The 13,830-nt window shown below is 40.9% G+C and overlaps 1 long non-coding RNA gene across 5 annotated transcripts in view; it reads right to left on the reverse strand.

The window, feature by feature from the left end:
• Positions 1-13,830, reverse strand: part of LOC138428126 (uncharacterized) — a 243,060-nt gene that overhangs the window by 158,391 nt on the left and 70,839 nt on the right. For all 5 annotated transcript variants that reach the window (XR_011252287.1, XR_011252288.1, XR_011252285.1 and 2 more), the window contains exon 2: positions 531-635. This is a non-coding gene — a long non-coding RNA (uncharacterized lncRNA). The remainder of the gene's footprint in view (positions 1-530; positions 636-13,830) is intronic.

Raw genomic sequence — 13,830 nt, forward strand, 5'->3', positions numbered from 1 at the left:
AGTGAATAGTGTTTTTGATGTTGGATGTTATTCAAAATACTGAGGTCTTTTATCAATTTACTAAAAACAATTTAGTAAATATTGTATTTTATAAGTCATTTACTTTTATCAATGGCTCTTAACCCTATATAATTTTCATAAAATTCATGTATGTATGCAAATGCATAATTCAGAAGCATGGATATTATTCATATACATTTCTCATTAGTGCGGATAAAACTTGAATAACTACATCTCTTATAACAGAAAAAAAGCAGCACCGTGGGATTCAGGGATTCACCAATCTCAGGTGAAAACTATTACCAATTAAATTAAATAAGAGTAACCATTAGTGAGGAGGGACTTACTAGAAAATTATAATCTTCAGAGAAAGAAAAAAATCATTAAAAAACATATTTCACCCATCACTTAATAAAATGAATCCATAATGTATTGGAACTTATTTATAACACAAAGCACCGAAATTCGTCATTCTCTAGAAAATTCTCCTCTGTCATTACAATTAGCCTAACAGTAACATCATCTCTTACCGCAGCTACAGAGAGCACACAAAATAAAGATGGATGTTGGTGGTCGATGCCTTCCAATCTTATTCCAGCCTGAAAGCTATTTTCTTGCTCTGGAAAGGGATGGTCCTGTGAAATTTAACAACATAATAACAGTCACTGAAGTAGCTCCACAGTCTGATGTTAAAACACTTAGTATGGCTATGCACACAATCACACAAGCCCGGAAGCTCAGTAACACAGGTATTAAGAAAGAAGGCTGTTCTAACAGATTTTGCCCTCAAAGATGGCATGGTCACTTGTACATGCTTTAAAATATTTCATCTGCCAAAGTCTATGCCCCGTGAACACCCCATTTATTTCATTTGTCCCTTTTCCTTAATGATTTGAAGGAGAGTCTCCTGAGCTCTGGTAACAATCTTTTGTTGAATGTGTTAGTCTTTAGGTCATGTTCCACTCTTTGAGGCCCCACGGACTATATATAGCCCTCCAGGCTCCTCTGTCCATGGGATTTCCAGGTAGCCATTCCCTTCTCTAAATAGCTGTGAAAAGAAGAGAGGCGAAAAGCGAAGGAGAAAAGGAAAGATATAAGCATCTGAATGCAGAGTTCCAAAGAATAGCAAGAAGAGATAAGAAAGCCTTCTTCAGAGATCAATGCAAAGAAATAGAGGAAAACAACAGAATGGGAAAGACTAAAGATCTCTTCAAGAAAATTAGAGATACCAAGGGAACATTTCATGCAAAGATGGGCTGGATAAAGGACAGAAATGGTATGGACCTAACAGAAGCAGAAGATATTAAGAGGTGGCAAGAATACACAGAAGAACTGTACAAAAAAGATCTTCACGACCCAGATAATCATGATGATGTGATCACTCATGTAGAGCCAGACATCCTGGAAAGTGAAGTCAAGTGGGCCTTAGAAAGCATCACTACGAACAAAGCTAGTGGAGGTGATGGAATTCCAGTTGAGCTATTTCAAATCCTGAAAGATGATGCTATCAAAGTGCTGCACTCTATATGCCAGCAAGTTTGGAAAACTCAGCAGTGGCCACAGGACTAGAAAAGGTCAGTTTTCATTCCAATCCCAAAGAAAGGCAATGCCAAAGAATGCTCAAACTATTGCACAATTGCACTCATCTCACATGCTAGTAAAGTAATGCTTAAAATTCTCCAAGCCAGACTTCAGCAATACATGAACTGTGAACTCCCTGATGTTCAAGGTGGTTTTAGAAAAAGCAGAGGAACCAGAGATCAAATGGCCAGCATCCGCTGGATCATGGAAAAAGCAAGAGAGTTCCAGAAAAACATCTATTTCTGCTTTATTGACTATGCCAAAGCCTTTCACTGTGTGGATCACAATAAACTGTGGAAAATTCTGAAAGAGATGGGAATACCAGACCACCTGACCTGCCTCTTGAGAAATCTGTATGCAGGTCAGGAAGCAACAGTTAGAACTGGACATGGAACAACAGACTGGTTCCAAAGAGGAAAAGGAGTATGCCAAGGCTGTATATTGTCACCCTGCTTATTTAACGTCTATGCAGAGGACATCATGAGAAACGCTGGACTGGAAGAAACACAAGCTGGAATCAAGATTGCCAGGAGAAATATCAATCACCTCAGATATGCAGATGATACCACCCTTATGGCAGAAAGTGAAGAGGAACTAAAAAGCTTCTTGATGAAAGTGAAAGAGAAGAGTGAAAAAGTTGGCTTAAAGTTCAACATTCAGAAAACGAAGATCATGGCATCTGGTCCCATCACTTCATGGGAAATAGATGGGGAAACAGTGGAACAGTGTCAGACTTTATTTTTGGGGGCTCCAAAATCACTGCAGATAGTGACTGCAGCCATGAAATTAAAAGAAGCTTACTCCTTGGAAGAAAAGTTATGACCAACCTAGATAGCATATTCAAAAGCAGAGACATTACTTTGCCGACTAAGGTCTGTCTAGTCAAGGCTATGGTTTTTCCAGTAGACATGTATGGATGTGAGAGTTGGACTGTGAAGAAGGCCGAGTGCCTAAGAATTGATGCATTTGAACTGTGGTGTTGGAGAAGACTCTTGAGAGTCTCTTGGACTGCAAGGAGATCCAACCAGTTCATTCTGAAGGAAATCGACCCTGGGATTTCTTTGGAGGGAATGATGCTAAAGCTGAAGCTCCAGTACTTTGGCTACCTCATGTGAAGAGTTGACTCTTTGGAAAAGACTATGATGCTGGGAGAGATTGGGGGCAGGAGGAGAAGGGGATGACCCAGAATGAGATGGCTGGATGGCATCACGGACTCAATGGACGTGAGTCTGAGTGAACTCCAGGAGTTGGTGATGGACAGGGAGGCCTGGCGTGCTGCATCTCATGGGGTTGCAAAGAGTTGGACATGACTGAGCGACTGAACTCAACTGATTCCCTTCTCCAGGGTATCTTCCTGGCCCAGGGATCAAACTAGGTCTCCTGAATTACAAGTGGATTATTTACCATCTGAGGCACCAGGGATTATAATGGTTATTTATCCCCAGTCTGTGACTTGGCTCTTCATTTTGTATATGATAACTTTGTGGAGAATTTCATTTTAATGTAATATATAAATTACGTCCTATATTGTTGGCACATCTAGCCTATGAAATCCTTTGCAACAGTGAAGTTAAATGAATATTCTCCCAGTGTTATTTTAAACCTTTGTTCTTCCTATTTAAATCTATAATGCCACAGTATAGTTTTTTTCTACAGAGTGTGCTAGAGCTCTATTTTTTCACATGGAAAACAAATTATTAAAAAGAAAACCTTTTTGAATAGTCCATACTTTCATTGGTCTGCAAAATTTCCTCTATTATATCATGTTCCTACATGCCTGGGTCTTTTCCTGGCCTGTTAATCCTATTTATTGGCATATTTGCCTACATCACAGTGTCTTCATTGCTTATAATGAGTCTATCTGGAGAGCAATCTGTATCTGATTAAGTTTTCTAATTTAAGAACTTGTTCCCTCTCATTTAATCTAATCATTTCTTTGTCCAAGATGTTTTTCAAATTTTCACATAGACTTCATCATATTTATTTCTGTGTACCTTTTATACTTGTTGCTATTATAAAAGGGACTTAATTTTACAGAAGACTTTCTCATTCATTTCCGTTCATTATTATTTTCTTCAGTATAGGTCTTGTTTACCATAGCCTTGCTAAATAATTAACAGCTTTTGAGCAGACAGTTTTGAGATGATTCAGCATTATTGGTTTATTCTTAATTGAGAATAAACTTGTAAGTATACTAATGGAAATGATGATTAAAACCTAGAACTGCTTTTAAATCATGATTAATGACTTATATGCAGAGTACATCATGAGAAATGCTGGGCTGGAAGAAGCACAAACTGGAATCAAGATTGCCGGGAGAAATATCAATCACCTCAGATATGCAGATGACACCACCCTTATTGGCAGAACGTGAAGAGGAACTAAAAAGCCTCTTGATGAAAGTGAAAGAGGAGAGTGAAAAAGTTGGCTTAAAGCTCAACATTCAGAAAACAAAGATCATGGCATCTGGTCCCATCACTTCATGGGAAATAGATGGGGAAACAGTGGAAACAGTGGCAAACTATATTTTTGGGGCTCCAAAATCACTGCAGATGGTGATTGCAGCCACTAAATTAATAGACACTTACTCCTTGGAAGGAAAGTTATGACCAACCTAGATAGAATATTAAAAAGCAGAGGTATTACTTTGCCAACAAAGGTCCATCTAGCCAAGGCTATGGTTTTCCCAGTGGTCATGTATGGATGTGAGAGTTGGACTGTGAAGAAAGCTGAGTGCCGAAGAATTGATGCTTTTGAACTGTGGTGTTGGAGAAGACTCTTGAGAGGAGTCTTGCAAGGAGATCCAAGCAGTCCATCCTAAAGGAGATCAGTCCTGGGTGTTCACTGGAAGGACTGATGTTGAAGCTGAAACTCCAATACTTTGGCCACCTCATGGCAAGAGTTGACTCATTGGAAAAGACCCTGATGCTAGGAGGGATTGGGGGCAGGAGGAGAAGGGGACGACAGAGGATGAGATGGCTGGATGGCATCACCGGCTCGATGGACACGAGTTTCAGTAAACTCTGGCAGTTGGTGATGGTAGGGAGGCCTTGCGTGCTGCGATTCATGGCGTCACCAAGAGTCAGATACGACTGAGTGACTGAACTGAACTGAACTGAATGACTATTCAACATACAAATGCCTATTTTTACGGTAAAATTTACTCAAGAAAAACTTTTTCATTTGGAAATAATGTCAAATTTAAAGAAAGATTCCAAGAATAAAACAGTACAGAGAACAGAATACCCTCTGTCTAAATTTATTGTTAACATTCCACCTCATTTGCTTGCCCCCACTCAAGCGTCTATGTGTACACAGGTATAAATAGGTAGATATAGAAATATGTGTACATATGATTTTTCAATCATTTGGGCACTCTTTACCCCTAAATACTAAAAATTTTCCCTAAGAGCAGTTTATTCTCCCCAAGAATAGGAAGGCTCTCTTAGTAACAACAGCTCAGTTATCAAAACATCTCTAAATTTAAAATTATTCAATACTTTAATCTTCCACTCATGTTCCATTTTTTCAATTTTTCCAACAGTGTACTTCACAGTATTTTCCCCTCCAGAGCAGGATTCAGTTTAAGGTCAGATATTAAATTTAATTGACATGAGCCTTTAGTCTCCCTCAATCTGGAACATTTTCCATAGCCTTTTTCTCTTCTAACATTAACATTTCTAAAGAATATAGTCTTTTCCCTGCCTTATTTTTGAAAACAAATTTCTCCGCTTTGAATTTGTCTGATGTTTCCTTGTGATTAGATTCAGGTTATGAACTTTTTTTGCCAGCATTTGACATGACTGAGGTTGTGTCCTTCCCAGGATATGACAACTGGATCTATATGGTGTTCCTGGGTCCACTGGTGATGATAATTTTGATCACATAATTAATATTTTCCAATTCCTTTACTACAGTTATATACAAAATACATTCGTTCAGTTCAGTCACTCAGTCATGTCCGACTCTTTGCGACCCCATGGACTGCAGCACACCAGGCCTCCCTGTACATCACCAGCTCCTAGAGTTTACTCAGACTCATGTCCACTGAGTCAGTGATGCCATCCAACCATCTCATACTCTGTCATCCCCTTCTCCTCCCGCCTTCAATCTTTCCCAGAATCAGGGTCTTTTCCAGTGAGTCAGTTCTTCGCATCAGGTGGCCAAAGTATTGGAGTTTCAGCTTCAGCATCAGTCCTTCCAATGAATATTCGGGGTTGATTTCCTTTAGGATGGACTGGTTGGATGGACTGCTGTCCAATGGACTCTCAAGAGTCTTCTCCAACACCACAGTTCAAAAGCATCAATTTTTTAGCACTCAGCTTTCTTTATAGTCCAAGTTTCACATCCATACATGACTACTGGAAAAACCGTAGCTTTGACTTGATGGATGTTTGTTGACAAAGTAATGTCTTTGCTTTTTAATATGCTGTCTAGGTATACAAAATACATACATACATAAACATTTACATATGTGTGCATGTGTGTATATATATATACAATAAACATTTACATATGTATCTGAAAATGTTAGTTGCTCAGTCATGTCTGACTCTTTTGTGACCCCATGGACTGTAGCCTCAGTTCATGGATTTCTCCAGGCAAGAATACTGGAGTGGGTTGTCATTTCCTTCTCCAGGGGATCTTACCAACCCAGGGGTCAAACTCGGGTCTCCCAGGTTGCAGGCAGATTCTTTACCATCTAAGTCACCAGGGAAGTCCATGTATGTGTGTATACACACACACACACACACACACACACACACACAAAATCGTAAGTTCAAAAAGATCCATCTCATTCCCACCCATCCCAAAGGGCTCTTTCTTTTTCTATGTTCGTGTTCCTCCTCTAACAAGGTACCATGCTTACTCCTGTAGTAAATCCTACAGTGTATCTACTGCAGCTTCAGAACTCTTTCACCCCCACTCCAGCAATGAATAAACCCACAACAAAGACTTCAGGATCTGTTGTCAATCTTCTCTTCCTGCTCTGCCATCCAAGAATGAGGTACACAGTTAAAAAGTTTGTTCATAAACTACTTGGATTCATTCTTTCTCTCCTCAGCACAGAGAAGACAGAAATGTGGCTGAATTCTGTTTATTTCTATTTTCTTTCAGTTCCTAATGATTTATTTTTACTTTTAATATGCAGAATATCAAATTTCCCAAAGTTGAAGCTCTACAAAAAGGGACTCAAAGAAGTATCTATCCACTCCACATCCTGTCCCCCACACCATTCTAACCTAACAGGGGACCAATCTCACTCTTTTAACGTTTATTCTTTCTGGGTTTCTTCTTGTAAAAAATAAGCAGTTACGCTTGTTTTTCTTCCTTGTTGCCCCCTTCCTTCTTATGTAAGAGCACATGATACAGGCTGTTTTGCACTTGGCTTTGTTCCCATTCCAGCATCCCCTGGAAGCCACCTCATGTCAGGTCGTGTCCACTGTCCACCTTCTCTTTCAAGCTGCACTGTCCTCAACCACAAGTAGCGAACATCGTTTACACAACCTTCTTCCATACACTTGGGTGCATGCCTTTTATATAAGAACGCGGAACTGTTTTTAAAATCTTTATGAATTGGCTTGTAAGAAAGTCGTGAAAAAGTTTCTTACATTCACAGCTCATTTTACAAGGTTCCAAGGAAAAACTTGAAAGATGATAGAAACCAAAAACGAAATGGCAAGAATGAGTGATTTCTCAGGAATATTTTATTTCTACAAAAATAAATGTCATGTGTGTGTTTAACTCTCCCAGCCTTCTTCTCACTTCTACTCTGTTTCCCAGCAGATTGCACTTAACAAGTTTTGTGTGACTGCCTCCTGTTCGTTGCTTTGAAATTTCTCAGTTAACTTCAAAAGCACCACGTCCATATACATAGATACATATATACATGCATGCAATACGGCTAAGAAAAGCAAACGGGAAGGAGAGACCTGGGGAGAAGATAACAATAAGGCTGGAAGGAAATTTAAGAAGATGCAGAAAATGAGAGGACATTTTTCATGTTTCAACAAAACTGAAAGATGCAAAGTTGGGGATGGAAGGAACCAATATTATATCATATATGAATGATAAATTCAAGGCACTGGCAGTGAAACAGCTGAGAGCTGGGATGATCAACTTCCCTCTTGCCAGCATTTCAAAATGCTCTCTCGGCTGAACATTTGGGAGCTTTATGTGATGTTGCAAAGAAAACAGCAGTATTCAGAGGGTTTCAAACAAAAACCAAACCGGTCATTTTAAGAATCTGAAAGGCTTACTTCATTCTGTTTAATAGGCTCTAGGTTCATCCACTTGACCTAGAAAGGTAGGCTGGAGGGAGCGGAAGGGGGCTCAAAAGGGAGGTGATACATGTATAATTATGGCTGATTTGTGTTGTACAGCAAAAACCAACACAAAATTGTAAAGCAATTTTCCTCCAATTAAAAAATATTTTAAATTTTTTTAATTAAAAAAAAGAATCCAAAAGGCAGTGTTTACTGAGAAATATCATTGCCTGTCAACAATCTCTTTCCTGTGGGACAGTTTACATGGCAGATAAAAATGTTTTTCCTTTCTAAAAATCTTACATTTTATGAACATAATTGATAGCTGTGCTTATAAAATTATATTTTACAATGAAAAAAGGGAACTGGAAACACACGCTTAAAGCAAACAATTAACCAGTTAAATTCAGTCATAAAAAACCACAGGGTTTGTGGACCTGAAAAAATACTTTTACAGATAAATCAAACTCAAGCCCAGAGAAGTTAAGAGACTTTCTCAAGGTCACACCAGGTTAGTGGGCACAGCACAAGTAAGGACACAAGTCTTCTGAAAACCTGCCAACTGTTTGTTCCACTCCGGGGACAGAAGTGGCAACAAAACGCAAAACAAAAGCCGGCTCGGGGTCACGGAAGGATTCAAGGACATTTCTGAGGAAGCTATGTGCTCCTGGGTACAGAAGGAACGTTGTTTTGTTTTGTCGTTTTCTTTTCTCAGAACAGTTGCAAAATAATGCTTTCTAGTATGAAAGTGACAGATTTTGTCACTAATGCAGAAGAAGGATTATTCAAAGTTTCACACCTAATATCGAAAGTAGGCACAAATGACATACTATTATTCAAAAACAAAACGAGTCAGGGGATTAGAAAACAACAAACAGAAAGAAAACACAATGCCTTGACAAAATCAGATGGGCTGCTGGCAAAATTCGTTAATGAAATGCAATCATTTTCACGGGAGTGTGGCAGCAGGTCTTTGCTCCCCAGGTGGACACAGTCACAAGTGTACGGCGGGAACAACTCTTGGACGGTGGGTAGATACATCTGTTTATCACTGAGAACACCACTGCAAGAGCAAAGAGAGGATTCAGAACACAGACTGCAGAAGGAAGGGCGGAGCTCACCAGCACCAGCAGGGCATCAGTGAGATGCCCACCCCAGAAGGACACCAGTATGCCAAGTGGACAACTTCATCCGAACATCAGCAGACATTCCATATTAGTTACATGAGAGAGCTGGCAGCCAACAGTGCTTCCCTGATCATAATTCAGTACAGAAAGAAATGGGAGAAACTGGACGTGAATTGAACCACAGCCACCGAGGCATAGATTTTTAGGGAGCTGGAGGAGGGCCGGGCCCTACAGTTTCCCAACCTCCACATGAGGACTGTCGGGGGAAAGAGGTTCCTGAGGATTTTACAAGCAGACGATAAAAACAAAATTCCTGATGACACCAAAGACCAGTGCCACGAGTTCAGTGTCCTTGTTAAATGGTTTATCTCAGCAACACCTTCAAAATCTTAAACCATCTAGACGTGTATCTCCAGGGCTGAAATGTAACAACTGCAAGTATGAAAGGTGAGCTGTCAGGAAGTCTTATGTAGGCAAACTGTGATATAAACAACTTGATCACAGAGAATTTAGCTTTTTGTCAACATGTGACGATTTTCTTTACTCAGTGAGGAAAAAAAATTCAATCATGTTATTGATAAAGAACATTATTGAAATACTGCAAAAGGGAGTGTTGTAGGTGCTAAAGAAGACTCTTGAGAGTCCTTTGGATTACAAGGAGATCAAACCAGTCAACCCTAAAGGAAATCAACTCTAAATATTCATTGGAAGGATTGATGCTGAAGCTGAAGCACCAATAGTCTGGCCACCTTATGTGAAGAGCCGACTCACTGGAAAAGACCCTGATGCTGGTAAGACTGACAGCGGGAGGAGAAGGGGATGACATAGGATGAGATGGTTGGATGGCATCACCGACTCGATGGACATGAGTCTGAGAAAACTCTGGGAGATGGTGAAGGACAGGGAAGCCTGGCATGCTGCAGTCCAAGGGGTCGCACAGTTGGACACGACTGAGTGAACAACAACAAAGAAGGCAGCATGAAAAAAACATGTTCCTGGGACAAATGTGATCAAAGAAGTTGCAAATGCATCTGAGTGCCCTCTGAAGTAGAGACTCAACCTGCCAGCCTCTGAGTGTGGTTAAGTGTCAAGACGGCATTTGATGAAACAAAATGAGTCTGGGCTCAGGTAAGCTCTAAATACCCAGAACGACCCACGTGGACCTGAAGAACCATCTTTCGGTATCACAGCCAAAAACCTACCAACTTTCTCATTAAACAGAAATGAAGATGGAAGAACAAGGGTGGTCACTATGGAAGGTCATTCTGAAGGGTTAGAGGTGACACTGAAGACATCATCATTTTAAAATTTTATTTTGTAATTAAAACTTACAATGAGTTTTTGGATGTTGTTAATCAGAGATCTGAGTCTGTGCTACATGACCAATAAATGATCCCCAGGTGCCAAGAGTTTGGAAGCAGTAGCATGGAGAACACCGGACCCCACTGATAGGAATTTCCTGTTGGATCAATCAGCAAAGTAAGGACGCATGGCATCAGGACCCATGACAATCCATCGGGGGAGGAAAATGGAATTATGTTCCGACCACAACAGCACACATAATCGCTTCAGACGGAGAGAAAAGAGACAATACAACAGAATTCGGTGCAGCTACTAAACAGCAAGGCACAGGTGTGGATCAGCTGAGAAGCGTGAGGCTGTGATGTACCGACAAATACAGAGCAGGCAGCAGACAAGTCACACGCCATCTATATGGACATTATCCCCAGGTCTCCATAACTACATCGAGGCAGATCCAGGGGTACACACAGCACATTACTTTGAGTGGTTCATCCAGAACGAGGAGAAAGCCTTTTAAACTCTTCTTTCTTATTAAAATTTGTAAATGGCACTGTAACTTTTTTAGAGAACTGTAACTTTTTTAAAGAACTGTAACTTTTTAAAAGAGATCAATATGCACACACACACAATCAAGTGATAAAGATGCCAGGCAAACAGGCAGGACCCGGGTCACGAGAAGCTTTGTAAGTCTTGCTAAGGACCTTTAGGTTTATCCTTAGTCAATGACATTCTCACAAAAGCTTTTAGTCACTAGGAAGAAAAAAAAAATTTATTGCATTATATTAAGATCTTGTTAGTGGCAATGTGGAGAATTAATTTAAAAAGTAGCAAGAATAGAAATAGAAAAGATGGTGGAGGAGGCTTTTAAAGCATTTGCCATGGACCGTGTACAGCATCTAATTCAGCTCACTTACACCTTAACATCCCCAGTACTGGGACCGCTACCATTCCCATGGCATACAGGAGGAAACAGAGGCTCAGAGAGGTTCATAAATCTCTCCAGTTGCACAGCTCATCAGTAAAAACATGGAATTCGAATTCAAACCCTGGTCTGTGCTTACCCGCAAGGTTATATTGTATTCTGGAATGATGGGACAGCCTGAACAATGGGGATGAGATCCTCAACCAACCTAGAACAAGAGCTGAGGGGAGGAGCAAGGGCTACTTCACACTCACCTGGGAGGTAAAATGGGTACCACACGCTGACTGGCCGGAGGCACAAGATGAGGAAGACAGTGGGTTTAAACTGACACCCAGATTTCAGGGTGGAGAGACATCTCCATTCTATAAAGCGATCAGTATCTACTGAGACCTCCAAGGACCCGATGAACAGCTCACAAAAGCTTTACTTCTGTAGCTGCTTTTCAATTCCACCTCTCTGGCACATCACTACAGCTCTCATCTACCACCAGCCCCCACCCCCGCCAGCCCCCAAGCACCCTGCAATGACTCTTTCCTCACCAAAAGATGCCAGCACACGGTGAAAGGTTACGGAACACCTTCCTTGCTTCTTCAAGAAACTACAATCTCCGCCTGAGCGAAGAGGGGAAATTATCAGGAATATTAGAACCCCTTCTGACTTCCTCTTGTTTTAATCAAGGAGGAAACAGAGAACTTGAAAAATACACACATACACGACACACAGCACACACTCAGGTACATAGACACACACACTGTTGTTCTGAACTCGTTTAGTGTAGCTGTTCTTAACAGCAGGGGTGGTCCACGATGCCTTTGAGGATTCTGGAAATCTGAATTTTATATAAAATTGTGTGTGCAAATGGATATAAACACTTCTCTAAGGAGATTATCAATAGCTTACATAAGATGTTCAAAGGGGTCTAAGAACTCCCCCGCTACGGCCCCCGTCAAAAAACGACCCAGAGCAACATGGCTGTCCTTTACAGCAACCTGCCATTAATCAGCCCATAGACAACATAACTGATTCAGGAGACTTCACATAAGCAGAGCACAGCCGTTCATCATGGAGACCCAGGCCAGGCAGCATGACTTGCTTCCGACACTGCTTCTTCAAAGTGACGCCTGTTTCTGCCATTTATTTGTTAGACTAATGGAGAAAAATCATCACCTACATAATTAAACATCACTGGCTGCAAAACTGCAGTGAAGATGGCAGTGACGGATGGCGGATTGTGTATTTTTAAACTCTCATTTTAAAGACTACATCCTTGTGATTTCTACCACTTTTCATAAATTAAGTTTGAATCCCAAACTGCTGTCAAGATTACACTGGGAGGCCTCCTACAAATGGAGAACACAGAATGTCTGGCTCAACTGAAGTGTACTTCGTAAGTCAGTGAATGGAATTCCTACTGTTTCTTTGTGAATCTCTTCTTCTGTAATCTCAGATGCAGAAATTCTCATTCCCCTGGAGCCCACTGACCTATTCCTAACAAGAAATTTGGTGTGTGAGTGTTGTGAGCAATGCATGTCCAGCGACCCCCACCTAACCACTGACCAAATTATAGTCTCAGAAATGGAAAGAAAGCACAGATCACAGTGGGTGAAATACCGCAGAATTTAAGCAGCTCCAGATGAACAGAGATCTTTATGAACAAAGAAAAAGAAACCCACACAGAACAAAATAAAGAGCTGCACAGAGGAACTTTTTAAAATAACTCATAAAGTCGGCTGATAACTCTGGCCATACTGAGTGGATTCTACAAATCCTAACTCCAGTGTCTGAAACAGTAAACCCACATATTTTTCTCTGAATAACAAAACTCTCTCAGGGAAACGAGCCAAGGGTATTTCTAATATAAATTTCCTTTAACTGTAGGAGAAGAGCCGTGAAATGGGCCGCCCTTGACTCTAAATGCCACTACTTTCTTCTTTTAATTTTCCTTCCTCTGAACATGACATTGGGCTCCCAGCTGGAACTGCAGATAAGCTGCCTTGACGGGGACTTCAGGGCCCTCCCACGAACAAAAGAAAGCCTGATCTGTTTGTCTGGGTCCACCGCTTCAGATCCACTGAACTGCTTCCCCAGAACTCTGAGCCCCACTGTTTCAGAGGAGAGGGTGCTAAGAGAAGAAGAGGCTCTGAACCACAGGATCAGAATGCAGCTTCAGTTTCGCCCCAGAACTGAGAGCTCTGGGGAACACGAGAAACCAACATGAATGAGAATTTGCTCTGATCTTCAGAGTCCCAGCCAGCAATTGGCTTACATGACTGCACAGTGTCAGGCCACAGTATGGTTTGCAAACACTTCTTTCCCTCTTGCCCTTGACACGCCTTGTGTTTTAAACCCCAACCAAACAGCTGAGTACAACTTTTTTCAAAACATGTTTTGTATTTTGGTGGAGAGAACTGTTAAACGCCAGTGAAGTTATCATAAAACTGGGGGGCAACACAATACATAGAGATGATTAAAACAGGTAGACAAGCAAACACTTGAGGTGAATTTAAAAAAGCGTATGGACAAGGCCATAACGTGACCCTGAGCATATCTGGGTTCATAATATAACAAGGTGTCTCGTTACAGCTTGTAAAGCCAGGCACGGTCATCACAGGGCTCGAGACTAGTATTTAAA

Source organism: Ovis canadensis, chromosome 23 (assembly GCF_042477335.2).
Source record: "Ovis canadensis isolate MfBH-ARS-UI-01 breed Bighorn chromosome 23, ARS-UI_OviCan_v2, whole genome shotgun sequence".
NCBI lineage: Eukaryota > Metazoa > Chordata > Mammalia > Artiodactyla > Bovidae > Ovis > Ovis canadensis.